This window comes from Macrobrachium rosenbergii, chromosome 27, assembly GCF_040412425.1.
Source record: "Macrobrachium rosenbergii isolate ZJJX-2024 chromosome 27, ASM4041242v1, whole genome shotgun sequence".
Lineage (NCBI taxonomy): Eukaryota > Metazoa > Arthropoda > Malacostraca > Decapoda > Palaemonidae > Macrobrachium > Macrobrachium rosenbergii.
The window spans coordinates 26,621,403-26,639,472 of NC_089767.1; the positions used below are offsets into that span (position 1 = coordinate 26,621,403).

At 36.0% G+C, this 18,070-nt stretch overlaps 1 long non-coding RNA gene across 1 annotated transcript; it reads left to right on the forward strand.

The window, feature by feature from the left end:
• The first annotated feature begins 1,364 nt into the window (after positions 1-1,364).
• On the forward strand, positions 1,365-17,962 carry LOC136853509 (uncharacterized). The gene is made up of 5 exons (XR_010857485.1): positions 1,365-1,680; positions 10,585-10,777; positions 14,539-14,626; positions 17,439-17,616; positions 17,821-17,962. It is a non-coding gene; the product is annotated as an uncharacterized lncRNA (long non-coding RNA).
• Positions 17,963-18,070: the final 108 nt, after the last annotated feature.

The window sequence follows — 18,070 nt, forward strand, 5'->3', positions numbered from 1 at the left end:
AGCTGATTAACAGCTCTCCTAGGGCTGGCCCGAGGTATTAGACTTATTTTACGTGGCTAAGAACAAATTGGTTACCGAGGAATGAATTTCTATCAACTTCTTCCATTTTGTAACACTGGCAATGTGTTATGATTCTTTTGCAATAACAGTTTTTTCGGTTTGGTATGTCATACTTGCGATTGAGAATGACGAAGAGGGGCATGCCGATCAATTTTGCTTGAGATAGAGAGAGAGAGAGAGAGAGAGGCGATTTTAACGAGTCACGGGCCCGAGTCCCGAAAACCATTTCTTCAAATAACTTTGATGTACAGACACTGTGGAAAACATATTTTTCAGCTAATTAAAGAGCATGAACGGACACTCCCTATAATGCAATGCAACCATATTCTACAGTGGGCAAAATGGTAGATTGCTTAACTTTTTATATGTCCACATTAAAACTTATCCTTTGTGACCTAGTTATTATTTCTCTGCGAAATTACATTTTCAATTGGCAATCGTAGCCTTCTAAGAGACTGGTTGATTGGTAGTATCAATATTTAACTTGCCATCAAGAAAGTAATTTAAGTGATGTATGCTGAAGAGGAAAATTTCCTTATATCATAAACCTAGCTTTTAGATAAAGGTTGCTGATAAACCACCTAAGCAATGGATTGATCTAGTTTTGGTGTCTATAAAAACGGCAAGTCTCCCGGTCAATAAAATTAGAAACATATCCTTCAAACGGAAGTTTCTCTACAATAACAGATCGAATTCAAGATATTGTTGTCCATGTTCTTCAAACCCTCTATAGACAGGTGTCAAGGCATAATTGGTATGACCAACTTTAGGGAAGGTTAATGTGCATTTTTAATTTGGTTTCATGCGCATTTTTTGATGATATTTTAATATGGAAAGAGCCACAGCTACTATCACATGACGTCATGCAAACATTTCATTTACAAATGTTGCGCAGTTATCTTTAGTTCAAAACCATCAGTCTAAGAATCTTCGAGAAAATCCCAGTGCAAGCAAAAATGGCTTAAACGACGGTTATTTGTTATTATTAAGGTACCTGTGTTCCCTGTATTTATTATTAAAAACATTATAGTTTTCTTTTCAATTCTGATCCCCGTTTTTTGTAGTGCCTCCTTCTACCCCAGGTTTTTTGTTTGACTAAAATTTAGGTTATGATTTATTGAATTTCTCAATTTCAGAAGAAAATTCTCTAAGGGTAAATATAATGATAATAATACAGTAGTTGTATTTTTGCTTATATATAGAGGGCAAATTTTATCATTTTCCCCACCCCATGATAACCTGTTTTCTTTCTTTTTTGCAGCTACCACCAGATGTCACAAGGCTGAGATATTGTCGTTTTTCAATTGTTTAATTATTCAGTAAATATCTAGACATCAAACCAAAAAATTACTCTTTTGTAGTAACAAATGTATAGGCTACATGAATTTTTCTGTTTATAAAAGTAATTATAGTCCATTAGCCTTTTTTCCTTTTTTTTTTTTTTTTTTTTTGTGTGTGGCCTATTGGAGTCACTTTCATGGCCGCCTCTGATTGGCTGACAGGCGCTACAGAACCAAACGTCGAACTTGATAAGGATTTTCGAATTCGAAGCCATTTGAACAGTAGCGCTGGTAAGGTTAAGAAGCATCGGTCTGCATTCCCATGCGTGATTTTCACACGGTAAGGACGGTGGTATTCTTGGGTTAAGGACGAAAACTTTACTCGTAGAATCTATTTTGTTACAGATTATTTTCATAGAACATAGCTGTTTTCACATTTTTCTCAAGAATTGTTGAAAGTGAAGATTGTGTCTTGCTTTCATGAATGTTCCAATTCTGTGAATATAATGGAAAATTTGGATAAAAGTGAATAGAAAAATTCAGCACAAAATGTTAGTGTGTGTGTGGATAATTCACACTGCTAGTCAGCCCACAGTAGTCATGGCGATAGCTGGGCCATGTGGCATAAAAAAAAATACCCAAGAATTTGTTTTACACATCGCTGAAGTACCTAAGGCATAGCAAATGCTAGTTCAGGTTTTAGTTGCCTTCAAATAAGAAACAGTTACGTAGGTTTACAGGTAATTGGTGATAATGAACAAATTAAGTTATATACTTAAGAACTGCAAAGTGTCTGGTAACCTTATTAGGTTCAGATTCGCAAACACTTCTTGGCATTTTAATAGTAGCGACCAAGCACGTGGTTCCTAATATCCAGGGAATGTGTGTAAATCTGTAACACCTTTACCAGGATGTACCAAATGTTACTTTTAGAACAAATTCTGTATAATGAAAAGCCTAGTTTTTTTATGGTTTCTTGTGAGATCTTGAATTTTACATTTGTTCCGAGTGCTTGGTTAACCAACTGCAAACCGCACCTCACTCCCCCTACCCTTTCCACCTCACTGTAATAAGGGGACCAATGTTGGAAACAGGGCTTATTGGGTGGGAGAGAACGGAAGCTAATGAGTCCGATAATAGCCTATTTTAACAACCTTGGACGCTGCTTCCTACCCAGGGTGGGATCGTTATCTTCGTAGCTAACCAGGTAAAGGTTATTTTAGCACATAGTGCAAGTTTTAGTTTCTTAATAGTTTTGGTGGGACTTGGGTGAATCTTAATATCCATCAGAAAGTCTGAGATCCCAGTACAGAACTCCCACGTAACCGTTTGAATCCCAGTAAAACTGGTGTATGGGTGGAGGAACAGTATTTTATTATGGTATGCATCCAAACGTAACGGCCTCGGGCGCCATGTCCCACCCAACTTGGGGCCTGCCCCCCACCGTATAACATGACCGAGGGATCCATATAACTTAGTGATAATCCAAACCTTACATCCCCTAACCTAACCAACCAATGATTCTGAGCCCTGCCTGACATATGGAGGTCTTCGCCCACTGAACTGGGCCCCCCACCTCCCCGCCCAATCAGACAGTGATCGAACCTACGCCATAAATCGTTAAAAACACTAACCTGTTTGCATACCTTATTCGTTGTCGTCCTTGTACCTCTACTCAAAACGTAGCCTACCCCGAACCATGGATTTCCACTATAGTCTACTACAGTTAAAAGTGTATAATAGACTGTTAACGACGGAAATAAATGCCTAATGCTTCAAAATCTGATCCAAAACTCAGTACTATACCATTTTCCATTTAAAAAACCGTGTTTTCAGAAACTTCGCATAATCAAAACTTAGTTTACTATAAAATCGCAAGTAAATTTGTCTGAAAAAAGTTTAGAAACTTTAATAAAAATCAGTTGCTTCTCATAAAGGTTGCCTTAAATATTTTCAGAATCTGAGATACGAGGCTAAAATGTATGACAAGTAAAGAATAAATCGAAAGTTTATTTTCCCTAACCTCTGGTAGTCGTATTGTTGCTAACCAATTTTAAACCTATTATCTAATAAATAATTTTAAATGCCACTTCTTCCATAGATACTTGACAGCGACATTTCAGTCCCGACAATGTAGTATTACGAAATTGCAATGTTTTTGGCATAAGTTTTTGCCGAGTTCTTAAGTACTTGAGATTGTGCGTTATCCCCATCTTGATCTCGTGATGGTGTGGGTTGTCTTGAGTGTGTATTCGGATTTCTCCGTATCAGTCTTATTTTGGATGCTGTTGGGGTTGTAGGTTTGTTTGCATTGTTGCACCAACGGTTCAAGCAGATTCTTCCGCTATTCCTGCTAAATCTTGATTCTCAAGAAATTACGTCGCTGCCCGTGCATATTTTTAAAAATGTATGCTTGTAATTTATAGTGCAGTTTCAGGAAATTCCGTTACCAATTAGTCGTCTTTTTGTTGCTGAAATACTGTTAGAATATTACATTATCTTCATGCAATCTCCGATCCTCCTCTGGTAATTGACATTAGTAGAATCTGTTTCCAGTCTGGATGTTCTGGCTACAGGGTTTTTTTTTTTTTAAGTATAAGTAACAAGGTCTTGACTTCAAGATACGATAATGAATCACAACCTTTCCTGCTACCCATGCTGCTGCAGTAAGGGACTCCTATATACAGTATATGGAAAATGAATGGTGCATATCAATGTAACGTTTAGTTTTCATTAATTTGAGCCATTGAAATTTTAACGTTTTGGTTAGATACTTTGGAGGCCGCCACATGCCTCCTTACAAAGCAGGTTGAGTATTCATACGCCGTGTTGTGATTGTTGGTTACTTCAGGGTTCAGGCCCTTGTAGGTACCGTTCAGTATGACCACAAACCTTGAAGTGTGCTAGAGCAGTTGTACAATGGACTTTAACCTTTTTCCGATTAGGTTACCTTGCTAGAGTGGACAGACAAGTTTTAATAATTTGTATATTTTATTGCATTTATATTAAATTATAAATTTTCCTCGTAATCATGAACCCTCCCTTTTTTTTTCACCAACTGATATTCTGTCCCTATTGTTTCTGGTTGCCCTGGGCAGACGATGCTCCGGTTCTTCGTTATTTTGTGCGTGCAGTCAAGTGTTAATTTTTAAATTTGTTGGTGCGGTATTTTACATTACCAGTAGATAATTGTTGGTGCAGTAGTAACTTTATTAATCCGTTGGACAAACTGCATCTAATAGCCAATGATATAAGATAGTAAAGCAGTTGATGTCACCAAAGATAAACTTAAAAGGACTAAGAATGCCCCCAAAAGTTATAAATAGATGTATCCTTGAAACACTAACAATATATATTGAGACTGTCGGGAATCAAGATTAAATTGTGGCATGGTAGTGCACATTTCAAAAATATTTTTCTCATAGGACGTACCTAACAAGGACAGCAACAGTGGTAGTAGTGACAGTAAGTGTAGTGACATACTACAAGCGGCAAACCGTTGCCGCGCGCGGCAGCGGCAAACCGCGAAAGTTTGAACCTGACATACTATAGCGGCAAACCGACCTGCAGTGCGGTTTTCTCTCGACATCAGAGTAGGATGGATGTGGCAAATTTCATTAAAATTGCAACTTTGTGTGCTGTTGATAGCGAGCAGAGGGAATTATATTAAAAAACAGTTAAATACAGTTTTGCTTTTAGCGATAAATATTGCAATAGATAGTACTGCGTAATTATATAATAATAGTATTATCTTGTTAGTTTAAAGCCACTTCTACCCATATTGGTGAAATTGGCATTAATAATGAAGCAATGAAAATATAAGGAAATAGAAGTAATACATGAAGATTTTCAACATACTTACATTAGTAGAAATCTATATATACCAGAAAAGATAAATGTTTTCCCGTCTCCGCGCGCGGCATAGTATGTCAGTAGCCATAGCTTAACATGTGTTGACTCCCCGCCAACATGTGCGGCAGAAAAAAAAACAGACAGCGGCAACCGCGACCACGCTCAGCGTCGGTTTCTCTAGTATGTCAGGTCCCATAGGATAGCACATGCTGGCGGGATTTTTTTCGCCGCTGCCGCGCGCGGCAACGGTTTGCCGCTTGTAGTATGTCACTACACTAAGGATGTTTTTTGTTTGGGTGTACTCGTGGAGTGGTATAGTTTTGAAAAGACAAACCCCCTGAATTCTGTTAAGATAAGCTTAGATCTTATATAATTTTAGTTCCTATATTCAAAATAATTATAACATTTACAGAAAATTACTGTAGTATCGTGCCTTGTTCGCTCGTTTCGTTTTTCTAGGTTGATACACCCTTTGTAGATGTTTAACTTTTGCGTATGAATTTTTACTTTTCAAGAAAAAATCCCACGCTTTACTTTTGGGAGCTTGTTCTGCCTGTTTATTCGTAGTTGTCTTGAATAAATTACTTTTGCCATAACTTTTTAATTTTTAAAGTTTTCCCATAGTCCTTGTGACAACTTAGTCTAGGTCATGTTCTAAGGTCTAAGTGTTGAGCAATGCAAAGGTTCTTTTTCCATTGTCTTTATTGCATAGTGCCTCCATTAATCTATACTGGCCCATGTTCCAGCGTATACATTTGTAGGCCATTGACATATTTTGGTGCATTCTTTATAGAGCACTTCAAAATGAACATTTGTTGCTTGAATATGTTGTAGCCATTGACGCTCAAAAGGATACTGTGGCTCTCCTGATAGGATTCGTAAGTTATTAGTTTTGCCGCTGTAACTGAAATCTGTAATTAGCAAAAAAATTAATAATGCTACACCATTGTAGAGGCACTGACGGATGTTTTTAAATTATTCAAGACTATCTTCCTTTGGTAAGTGTGCCGTAGTTTTTTACTCAGTGTTTAACCTGTCAAATTTACGTATTCATCAATTAGTACTTTTTTAAGCTCCCGTATTTATGCAAAATTGTTATTTAATGTTTTTCGTTCACACTCGTATTATTATTTTCATCTAAAGCTTTTATTCCCATTTTCGGTTAGAAAATCACCACTTTCACATAACTAGGTAAAATACCGTTGCTGTAAAATTTAAACAGATTTTTCACGATTTTTCATATTCCATGATTATGCGATAGCTTATATAGTACTAAATATTGAAGGTTTTAGAACACTATTTTATGATAGTATTTTTGTTTTTGGTGCTACTTTGGCTTATCTACGCGTCACCTACTCCGAAATGCTAGAACTAAACGCGGAAGCTCGTTGGGACGCCGTGTTTAGTACTGGCCCCACAGGGATCAAATATTGTATACACCCATTTCTATATTGTGTGGTCGACAAAGTATATCAATAAACGATATCTTCGTGCGCCCGTCAACTTTACATTTACCATACGGTGTTTAGTACTAGCGCCTCAGAATAGGTGACGCGTAGATAGTAAGCCAAAGTAGCACCTATATTTTCATCTTAGCTTTTTCTGGAATAACAGCTATAGAGGACGGTAGTTTTGGTTTGAAGCGGCTAACTACCGCCAGACTTCCAACGTCAAGCATTTTTTCCTTATAAGCGTGTCTTTGAGCTTGAAAAATAAAATTACTTCCAGAAGAGGTCCGCACTTTCACCATTTGCTATTGTTGCCAAATTGTCAGTATGCAGGTATTGTAAGAGTTTTTATTAACGATACGACCCCTTTTAGCTCAAATATACCAGTATTGCTGACTTGGACGAAGCTATGAATGCCATTAACCAATTGTCTTGTTTCCAAGGGTCTCGAGTCGCTGAAAATAACTGAAAAAATATGGAAAGTTTCAAACGAATTAACGTAAAGTTTCTTGAGCATTAATAGGCTCTGCAGGGGAATAAATTTTATAAACAAAGAACAGAAAAGCTTCCTTGATAATTTTTTTTTTTTAAGTTTCGGTGGATTCCAGTATTCTAGAACCCTGATCGCCTTAATGCAGGGGTGTCTTACAAATCTCCCTTCCCGGCACGTGTGTTAGGGAGCAGTGTATCGTAAATGGATCTGATCTTGAATAAGTGGGATAAATCTCTAGTCATTGTCGTTCGTTCCCAAAATTTTGTAGCAGAGATAGCAGGCAAGCAGCATGTGCTGCTCAGGAAATGTTTTACACTATCTTAATAGAGGGATCTGGTTAAGCGGGCCATACATTATCCAACTTGGTTGGACAACAATGTTTGCCAACATTTTCTGCTCTAGAGCATACACTGTAAGACCAAGTCGTCCAACATTAGTTATAGATGTCGATCTGTACAGATAACATACTTTGTGGCATATTATTGTTGTCTTAGAATTTTGAATAGAATTATTACGGAATGGACGTAGATGAAGAAATACTTTTATGTGGTACAATAATTAGTTTATGTGCAGCTGAGAACGACAAAAAAGTGCGTAAAAAAGAAAGTATTGGGCAAAGCAATGGTTGCTAAATCGCCCACATAATTCTCATGTGAATTTGTTACGTGAACTACAAGAAACTGCTCCAGATGATTACAAAAACTTCTTGAGAATGGACAGTGAAACCTATCAGGAACTGTTAAGCCTGGTTACGCCTTTCTTGGAAAAAAAGGCTACTAAAATGAGGGATGACATGATAACAGTACACCAAAAGCTGTCAACAACTTTACGATTTTTAGCGACCGGTCAATCATATGAGGATTTAAAGTTTTTGACGAGAATTTCTCCCCAAACTATAGGTCAGTTTATTTTACCTACTTGCAATGCTATAATTAGTGTGCTAAAAAAGAAGCAAGTAATCAAAACTCCAACTACAAAAGATGAATGGAAAGAACTATCTATCTACGTCCTTTGAAAGAAAGTGGAATTTTCCACACTGTATCGGAGCTGTGGACGGTAAACATGTCAACATAAAAAAACCAGCAAATTCAGGTTCATACTATTATAATTACAAAAAAACATTCAGCATTGTCTTGTTTGGCATTGGAAATGCCAACTATGAATTCATATATGCTGAGGCTGGAGCAAATGGAAGAGCATCAGATGGAGGAGTTCAATCTAACAGCAAATTCTTTGAACAACTTGAAAATGATGACAGTACATTTCCAGATCCAGAGGATTTACCTGCAGGAAATTATGGGAAAATGCCGTATGTCATGGTAGGAGACGATGCATTTGCCCTCTCTGAAAATCTAATGAAACCCTTCAGTGGTCAGCTAACAGATGAACAAAGAATCTTTTGCTATAGATTATCTCGAGCAAGACGAATTATAGAAAATTGCTTTGGGATACTAGCTAGCAGGTTTCGGATTTTATTGAACTACTATAAATTTAGCACCTGAAAAAGCCGCACGAATCACATTGGCATGCTGCTATCTGCACAATTATATCCTGAAAAAGAATAGACAGTTATATTTTCAAGGAGCTGATATAGAAAATATAGATAATGCAACTGTACAGGAGGGTTCTTGGAGATCTGATCCGGAACAACTAGTCCCATTACAACCAACTCAGAGAAGGAATTCTACCACATGTGCTAAGCAAGTAAGAAACAAGTTTTGTCAGTATTTCTATACTGATGGTGCAGTGCATGGCAGTGGAAAATGTTAGGCTTACAACAACCTTCTGCAAGGGGTGAACAGCAATAAAACATCAAAAACTGATAAAGTTTATTACCATTAACTAATATACATCATAAATTGTATCAACTGAATATTACTTGTTTTTTTTAACAGTTCCTTTAAGCAATGAAAATAAAATATTGTACCTAATGAATGTGTATTCATCCTTGAAGTTGAATCTAGGTATACTACATCATTATAAAAATACATTAACTAAATATTACATTGTTCAAAAAAGTTTCCTTTAAATGAAAATATTGTTGTACCAAATGAATGTATTTTTATCCTTGATGTTTAATCTAGGTATTTTATAACTAGTTTAAGGAATAATTTGGGTCTTGTAGAAGTTGTTATATTATAATGATTCCCTTGGCTTATGTCAGTTGAGATATTTTCATTGGATAATTGATAAGTGCATACAGGTAGAGTTGAAAATGTCAATGGGGTTGATGCTTGAGTACTTGACCTACTGGACGAAAGTGACACAGAATCCAAGGTTAACTGGTTTAATTGGCCCATTATAAGAATCTCATCAATAGCTTTTTTTGCATACAACTTTTGTCTCGTTCAGCTTTCTGTAGGATACAGCCCAGCTATCTGCATAGGTTGCGGCTTCGTCCTTCATAAGTTTCTGATGTTTTATGAAATCTAAATGTTCGACAGCTTTTTGCAAATACTGATCTTTAGTTGTATCATGAGTAGCCTGCATTTTTCTTGGGTACCTACTGTATTTCCAATTCCCTTGTCATCGCTCTCATCCAAATTACTATCTCCAGGTATCTGGATTTCTTGGTCTCCTAAAACATCATGCAACAGATCGAAATACCATAAAGTTGGTTCGTACATGTCATCACCGCCCGCACCAGACTTTTCAGACTTTTCCTTCTTTTTTAATTCCCTCCTATAACAAGTTCTCATATTGTTTATATTTTTTTCAAATCATCTAGAGTGGCATTGCTAACTATTTCCTTCAAGTTATTCAACGGTACTTCCCATGCTTTATTTCGCTTGTTTTTATCTTTATATTCATCGCTTTTCACTTTCCAAATCGCAGGTAAACTTCTATATGTATCAATGAAACTTCTCCACTGTTCAGTGTCATTTATATTTGCCATAACGCCTATTTAACACTTATAAAACAGCTATTTCCAAAAGAATGTGCCTTTAAGCAAGGTCTACACGCGATGAAACTAGGCTTCCAACTGATGTTAATTGTGAAGTTGTACAACATGCCCATACATTGTCAAAAAGGTTGTACAACATTAGGCCACGCCCCCTTAAAATCAAAGCTGCTTTGATTCTCTCCAACCAACCAAAATCTTGTTGTACAACCTGCCCATGCACTGTCCAACATTTCATACAACCCAACCAAGTTGTACAACAAGTTGGATAATGTATGGCCCGCTTTACGAGGTAGATGGGGTCAGTAAAACATGAAATATTTTAAGTGCTGGATAAAAAGGCTTGGTTTAAAGCTTAAGAACACCAGTGTTTTGTTATTTTTAAGGCCAAACTCTCCCACTTTTTCTTGCTCAAAGTGCAAAGTATTCATAAATCAAGGGATTAATTGAAATACGTATTTATAGTTTGTGACCTCTTTCATTGAAATTTAACTTCAAACTGTACTTTCCTGCCGTCATAGTCATAATTGTATTTTTTTTTTTCTCCAGATTCCTGTCCGGGCAAATGGATAACCGTGGAAACTTCATCCCTGACTGGTGGTACTACTATCCTGGAACAAAGATTTGTGTGCTCTGAAGCATCTTTAAGAGGAACTCCAAATGATTTCCATTGAAGATGTGTAGGATGAAGCTGCGTAATCTGGACAAAACCTCAACAAATCTCTGCCGAAACTTTTAACAGGTGAACATCATTGACATACAAGTTTGGTTGTTGGTGTTATGTAATGGTTTTCGTAAAACTTTTGAGTACTGGTAAATAATTGTGTACGAAACTAATAAAATTCCTCGCTAACAATATTTGCATCCTCCTCCTTGAACATTAGTTGTAGTTTAACTATGCAGATTACACTGAAGCATCTCTGGTATTGTACATGGAAACTTGACCAACTATCTTAATACATTTAGTTTAACTAATATAAGTCTTCAGTTACTGAGGTTAGTTACAGTAGAAGAGTTGTGTAGATAACTTGTGTACGAAAAGTTCTCGAAGAAAATGCGAGTTATATACTTAGAGGTGCTTTCATCAAGAATAGTGTTTAATTCCGGGGTAATGAGTGTAGTGTATATACCGTATTTACTGAAGAACAATTACAATAGAACTTAATCACTTTAAAAAATTAATCAGCTGTAATGGGCAGTGTCTTAGGATAATAAAATTAGATTTAAAAAGAAAAAACTTAAATGAGAACAGTTTTTAGTTCATGGAAGTAAGTTTTTCAAGAATTAGTTTTGTCAGTGTGTTTAGGTACTAAACTAATGCAGCCTGATTACTAGGGACCGATTATGAAGATAAGGGATACGGTACTAAATTGGATTGTAGTTCCGGCTATAGAATAAATATTCCTGTAGGAAAGTTTCCTTGCTAGCCAACCTTTTTTTTTTTTCTTTACCAGTAATACTAGTTAACCACCTGTTGGCATTGGTTAAAATTAAGGAATTTTCGTTTTTGTATCGAACCAAAGTCCTGATTTATTGCAGGCATAATGGTAGGGGAGTCTATCCTAGTATTAAACTTTTTACGTGATTCTCAGAATTCACCCCTTCCCCTCTTCGCAAACTTTGATGCATTTTGACTACCTGAAACTAGATTTCGTGTTACCCAATTTCCGTAGTTTTTCCAGTTACATTGAGTGGCTAGCTGGTGCCCCAGTTTAATCAGCCTTGAGGACATTTAATATTGATGACTTGGCATTACTTTGAGTTTGCTTCAGACTGATCTTAAGATGGTAAGGGGACGAGGAACAGCGTACGTCCTCGTCTGTAGGTTTATTAGAATTGTAGTGATGCTAATCAGGTTTTTTTTTTTATACTGATGAGATTTTGGAAATATTCAGTATATGTGCATAAGGCCTGGGGTAGCCAGTACTGTCAACATTGGTTGTGTTGTACTGAGGTCATGGTAAGTAAAAGTAGTGATGCGGTAGACATAGGGTGACTAATTTAGATGAAACTCATCCTGTAAGGTGTGTGTACTACACATACACGTGTGGATGCTTTTCACAAAGTAGTTCGTCTCCGAAAACAAATCGGACCTGAGTTTAAGTAGTGAATGTAGTGTATATACTAGTTTGGTGAATAACAAGTTACAATAAAACCTAATGAAGAAAAATTAACGTTTGTTTGGGAATAAGTTAAAATATTGAGAGTAGTTATTTTATATAAGAAAAAAGGTTTAATAACAGTATTTTAAGGTAATCGTGTGGTAGAATAAAAATTTTTTTCAAAGGTTTTTTGTCAGCTTGTTTAGGTACTTAAGTAGTCTTGTTTACTTTTGGATCCATCCTGAAGATGGAATGAAATGGAATTGTATTTCGGGCTCCTGATCAAACAATCCTGTATGAAATTTCTTTGCTACTCAATCCTCTGACATAAAGTGGTGTTAAAAGCACCTTTAAGCTCAACGCGTGTCAAACCATGACTTGATTTATTGCAAATATAACGAGGATAGGGGGTCATCTACTCCAGAATTAACTAACTTTACCTAGTGTCCTACGTTTTCCCCTCCGCCTCTCAAACTAGAGAACCATATAACTATCTGAATTTATTTCATATTAATCTGTAGCTTCATTGGTAAACTGACTAGTTTGTCAACGGTCCAGTTTCACTTATTCTATCTTGGACTGTTGCTAGTGTTGACTAGGTATTACTCTGAGTCTGGTTTTGATTGATCTCACAGCGAACAAGGTGACGAACAGCATGCACCCTCATCTTTGGGTTTCTTGGAATTGTAACGATGGTCAAGCGAGTTTCTGATATGCTGATGACCTGAGGGGTCAGTACATTAAAATACTCGCATTACCGGCAACAGTTCATAGTTTGTCTAATTTCCTTTTTCTTCGTGGGTGAGAGTACAGTATATAGTAATTGACCTTCCAGTCAGCGACTGTCCAATCCTATGCATGTCCTTCCATCCTCTAAAATTAGTTTTAAAAGCAGAGTAATTGTACCATCTTTGAAAGATAATTTTTAGCTTCAGGATATCACTGTGGGTGATGGAGATTTCACACTGTGTAGGTTATTCAAACATCCAAGCCACTCTCACAAGTTGAATAGAAAATTTAACCTTGGCCATAATTTCTGAACTTTACATAGCTTTCATACTTAGTATGCATGCATACGGCGCTAATGAAGTCATGCGCAGTGAGAACTCGAGATTAAATAGGAATTTGCCACGTATATGATAATGTTTCACAAACATTTTGACCATAGAATATTTTGTATTATCTAAACCTGAGTAATCACTGCTGATGGTTAAACCTTATTTGTTGAGCAACCCAACTACTCCCGTTACCCTTTAAAGCCGCCTCCCTCACAAGCCGGATCCATGAGAAATTCCGGCTTAAGAATAAGGCCAATGGTTTGACTAACACACCACAAGCTACCAACATCCCATTCCCCCCAGTTACATGACCTGCTGTAAAAATTCAAAGACAAGGTTTAAGTTGATTGATTATAAGCTATTTTTACATATCTAGTCTTGCCGATTACCACTATGATCAGTTAACATAAAGAGAAGTTATGCATTAAAAACAGTGAACCCGTTTAATACTCTGGAGGATTTTAATTTCCATTATCTCTAAAAACATGATCTGTACAACAAATAATTTGGTTATATAAGCAAAGTGAACTTCGAAGATATGATCTGTACAACTAATAATTTGATGGAACAGATTCACTTTGCATGTGCAATTTGGGCCTTGTTCACTGAACTTTTTATTATTGTTCTCTTCCCTGAATTGACATGCTGTATACTCATTACGAGCCCCATTTCATAGTATACGTAAAATATTTTTTTCTGCATTTTTGTAATGGGCTACTCCTCCAATTTGAGTCCTTTGGTCTTAGTGTTTTGGCTTTCAAACTAGGGTTGCAGTTCCAATAATAATAATAGTAATAATAATAATAATACTGTAGGGATATTAAACACCAAACGTGGATGAACTTAATGATTCTTACCCACAGTGTAGACAGTTAACCACTTAGAGCTTTAAGTCCGTGGTGCGCACGGACCGCATCTGATAAAAAAAAAAAAAACATATATGAAGTGCTGATGAAACTTGTATATAGTATTTCGGATGAATGTAATGCATTTTGACATAGGTAATGCAAGAAGACGTTCATGATGTCATTACCATTTGATGTTTTTATATGAAATGATGGATGTTGGAAGTGACGTGTTGTTATGTTTGGGAAATAAAGGATTCTTCGTTTGTTCACGTTATGAAAGTTTGATATAGTTGTAGTATATAAGACAAGTAGAGTACTTGAATAGTGCATTTTAAATTACTTGAAGGTAAAGTTAATCCAACAGAACACAGTGGAAGAACTGTAATGTTTTAAGCAAATTCATGACAGATATCTGAATCGATAAATTACAAATTAAGGATTTTAGATGCTGAAATTTACGTTCTTTAGTAATTGTAGGTTATTTTTTTCTCACAGATGGGTTGCAGACAAAATAAAAGGATATTGTTGGGAGTCGACTGTATGGAATAAAACCCAAGTATGGAGACTTGCATAGGATTCAGTTGTAAGTATAGTACAGTATTTTAAACTTTTTACCATGAAATGAGAAGGCTTTTGTATATTGAAGAGCAACAGCATATTTTAAAGTCAGATTTTTCATAGTGTACAAAGAATAGCAGTTAGGATTCTTTTTAAGAGAGTGCGTGTGATGTTAAAAATGTAGCTACGTACTTCCTTCTTCACTTAACTGCAGTCTTGATGAATGCTGCAAGATTGTAACCTTTATATATAAAGTATATTTTCTATGTTTGTTCCGTGTTTGTGACGAATGGTGCTTAAGGGTTCTTTGTGTCAGTATGTAATAGGTTTTACATAACATATTTTGACAATGTATTGAGCAGTTTATGCCCAGAAAGTCTGCCATCAGCTTTGCAAAAGTACTTTTACTTTAAGTGGTAACAAGATTCGTTAGTCTTTTGTTTTACACGTTTCAGACCATGTTAAGTTTGGGTCAGTGATTTATGTTATTGTTGGGCAATATCACAGACTGTGTTCCTTTACTCTGCTTCTTTGGCTAAAACTTCTAAGGCCGAGGAAAATTTCCAGTCTCATTTTGAAGTAAACACTTAGCGTTTTGGCGCCACTCGCTTGACTGTTTAAGCTTTTGTTATTTTCTCCATGTCTAAGATCTTTCATCGGATTCATATGGCAGATTTTTGCTGTCATAATGACACTACAGATGGGTTTGCTAGTTTTTTTTTTGTCTTTCCACAATGTGACTATTTCCTTTTAAATTGACTTAATACCACTTCAGCTCCTGCTGGCTTAAGAATAGCTTCAGCTAAACCACTCAGCGTTCGTTTCACTGCATTGCTGGATATACAATCCATACTGCGTATATTTAATATCCACATCCCCTCAGCTTCTCGACATCCTTGCACTATTATGGAACAAAATGGATATGTGAGTAGGAAAACGACAGCTTTTACACACTAACAATAGGATTCAAGCGAAGATGTGCATGATGCATTTTTAGCTACGTTGTAGCTCATGATGTTTGTTTTTTCATTTACCAGATAAGGTTGTTGATCTTTACTCTTGCTCCCACTTCTGTGCTTAACTCACTGCAGCAAATCCCATGTAACTGGGGCTTTTCAATGTTCCCCTGCAGTTGGGTATTCTGTCAGTTGACCTCATATGGTGCTCTGCAGCATTACTGAAGGGTATTTCAGCGTCCCTTTGTTGCCCCCACTTTTCAGCCTTTATCCAATCTTGCTATCCAAGACCTCTTATTTATTAGTACAACTGTGGGTTTTTCCAAGTTTCGTTTAAATACTTGTACATTGTATCCTTTATTTTCTGGTTCTATATCTTACTGTTCAACTACTCCGACTTCCTTTACACTGTCTTGATCGCTGAATGGCTCTATGCCCCAGTGCTTGCTTTGACAGCCTAAATTAAACCACATACCTGGGTTAATGGTCATGAGACTAGGTGAGGTGGGAATCTTTACGCTGAACAGCTGGAGATGAATCGAGTGAAGATTTCAGAGGAAAAATGCTGGTGGTTGAGTTGAGGATGGTTGAAATTCAAACGGTACAAAATGTTGAGGTGCTTGAGGCACTGCCAGCTATTCTTTTGTCAAGGCCTTAAAATATTTGTTTGGTTCTTCCGCCACTAATTAACTGCTGTTGCATTGGTTTTGCTAGCCACACTCTTGTGTCAGTAGTTATCATCTTGACATAATCTTTATGCCATGGTGGGTGTGATGTAATACTACAGTTTCCTGATAGTGGTGTTACATACTGTGCTTTATAGTTTGTAGTTACGTAAGTAGCAACTCAACAGACTCTTGCTACTTATCATCAAGCCAGACTAGAAAGTTTAGTTTAAACAAAGACTGTACATGATAGCGTCAACTAGAATATTTTCTGGATATTCTAGAGCTAACAGCAATTTTATCTAGTTCCCAACCAAAAGTAATCTGTACTTCACATTAAATATTCATCTTAATTGACTTAAGGTATCACACCTAAAAATGGTAGCCTAGCAAAAAAAAATAATAATGCTTCGGAGTCCAGGAGTCTCTTGAGCCGAGGTGCTCATATTCTGATTATAAATAATGTACGGTTAGTAATTTTTTTTCTGAGATTTAAGATTTGTTGACCATGAAAAAGATTTCAAGAGGAATAGATAGGTAGGCTAATAGTGTACAGTAATTACTGTAGTACAGTATATAATTTTAAGAAATCTATTTTTGTTACAGAAGTTTTCTGGTGTGTCAATAGTTGTTTTCATTAACCATGATAGGGATCGGAGTAACAGGCAAGTGAAACTTCTAGAATATTTTGGCTTTGGAGGCTATACTGGTGGTTAAATATAAATCAATGTGAATACCATTTTTAATTTGGGAGTAGCATGCTGCTGATAATCATCTGTGTCAGAACTGAAGATTCATGAGTAAAGGGGGTAGGAATTAACAAATTCAGTATTGAGGGTTCTGGTGAAACTTTTAAAATATTTTGATTTTGGAGGCCATACTGCTGGTTAAATATAAATCGGTGTGAATACCATTTTTAATTTGGAAGTAGCATGCTGCTGATGATCATTTGTCAGAATTGGAGATTCATGAGTAAAGGGGGTAGGAATTACAAATTCAATATTCAGGGAATCATACAGAATTCAAGATTCAGGAGTAAGCAGCCCGTAAGAGATAAAAATAAATTTTATCTGCTTAAACTAAGGTTTAATATATTTCTGGACCAAACAAATACAGTAAAAATTATTTTTTTGTGGGTGTTAAAGTACCACGGGTACAATGTAATAAATATGCAATTACGGGTTGGATTATTTTTTATAATTGCAACATGTTACAGAATTCAAGAACCAGGAGTGTGACAGGCAGATGTTGGAGTCTTCGAAGTACAACAAATTGTAGCTGTTAATCCAGATGTTGAAGTCTTCAAGAAATACAACAAATTGTAGCTGGTAATCCAGAGCTTGCATAATTATTTCTTAATTTTCTGGACCAAACAAATTTAACTACAAATTCAGGTAATTTTTAATTTTTTTTTATTTTATTTTTTTTTTTTTTTGCTTTTGGGTTTTGCAGTCCTGATAATTATAAAATTTTGGAAAGAAATTAAATTTTTAAATTTTCTGAGGGGAAGTGGTTGTACTGATGGTTAAGTATCACAGGTGCAATAATGTGCCATTGTAGGCTCAATTTTTATAGTAATTGGAACTTTTCTTTTACAGAATTCAAGAACCAGGAGTGACAGGCGTGTGTGGTCTTCAAAAAATAAACAAATTGTAGCTGGTAATCCAGGGCTTGCTTAATTATTTTTTAATAATTTTCTGGACCAAACAAATTTAATAGTATATATTTTGATTTTTTTTTTTTTTTTTTTTATGCAAAAAATTTGTTTAGCTTGTAACTATATCGTAAATATATATTGCTAAAGATCTGGAAAATAAAAACAATGAATATATGAAAGTAGTTTATTAA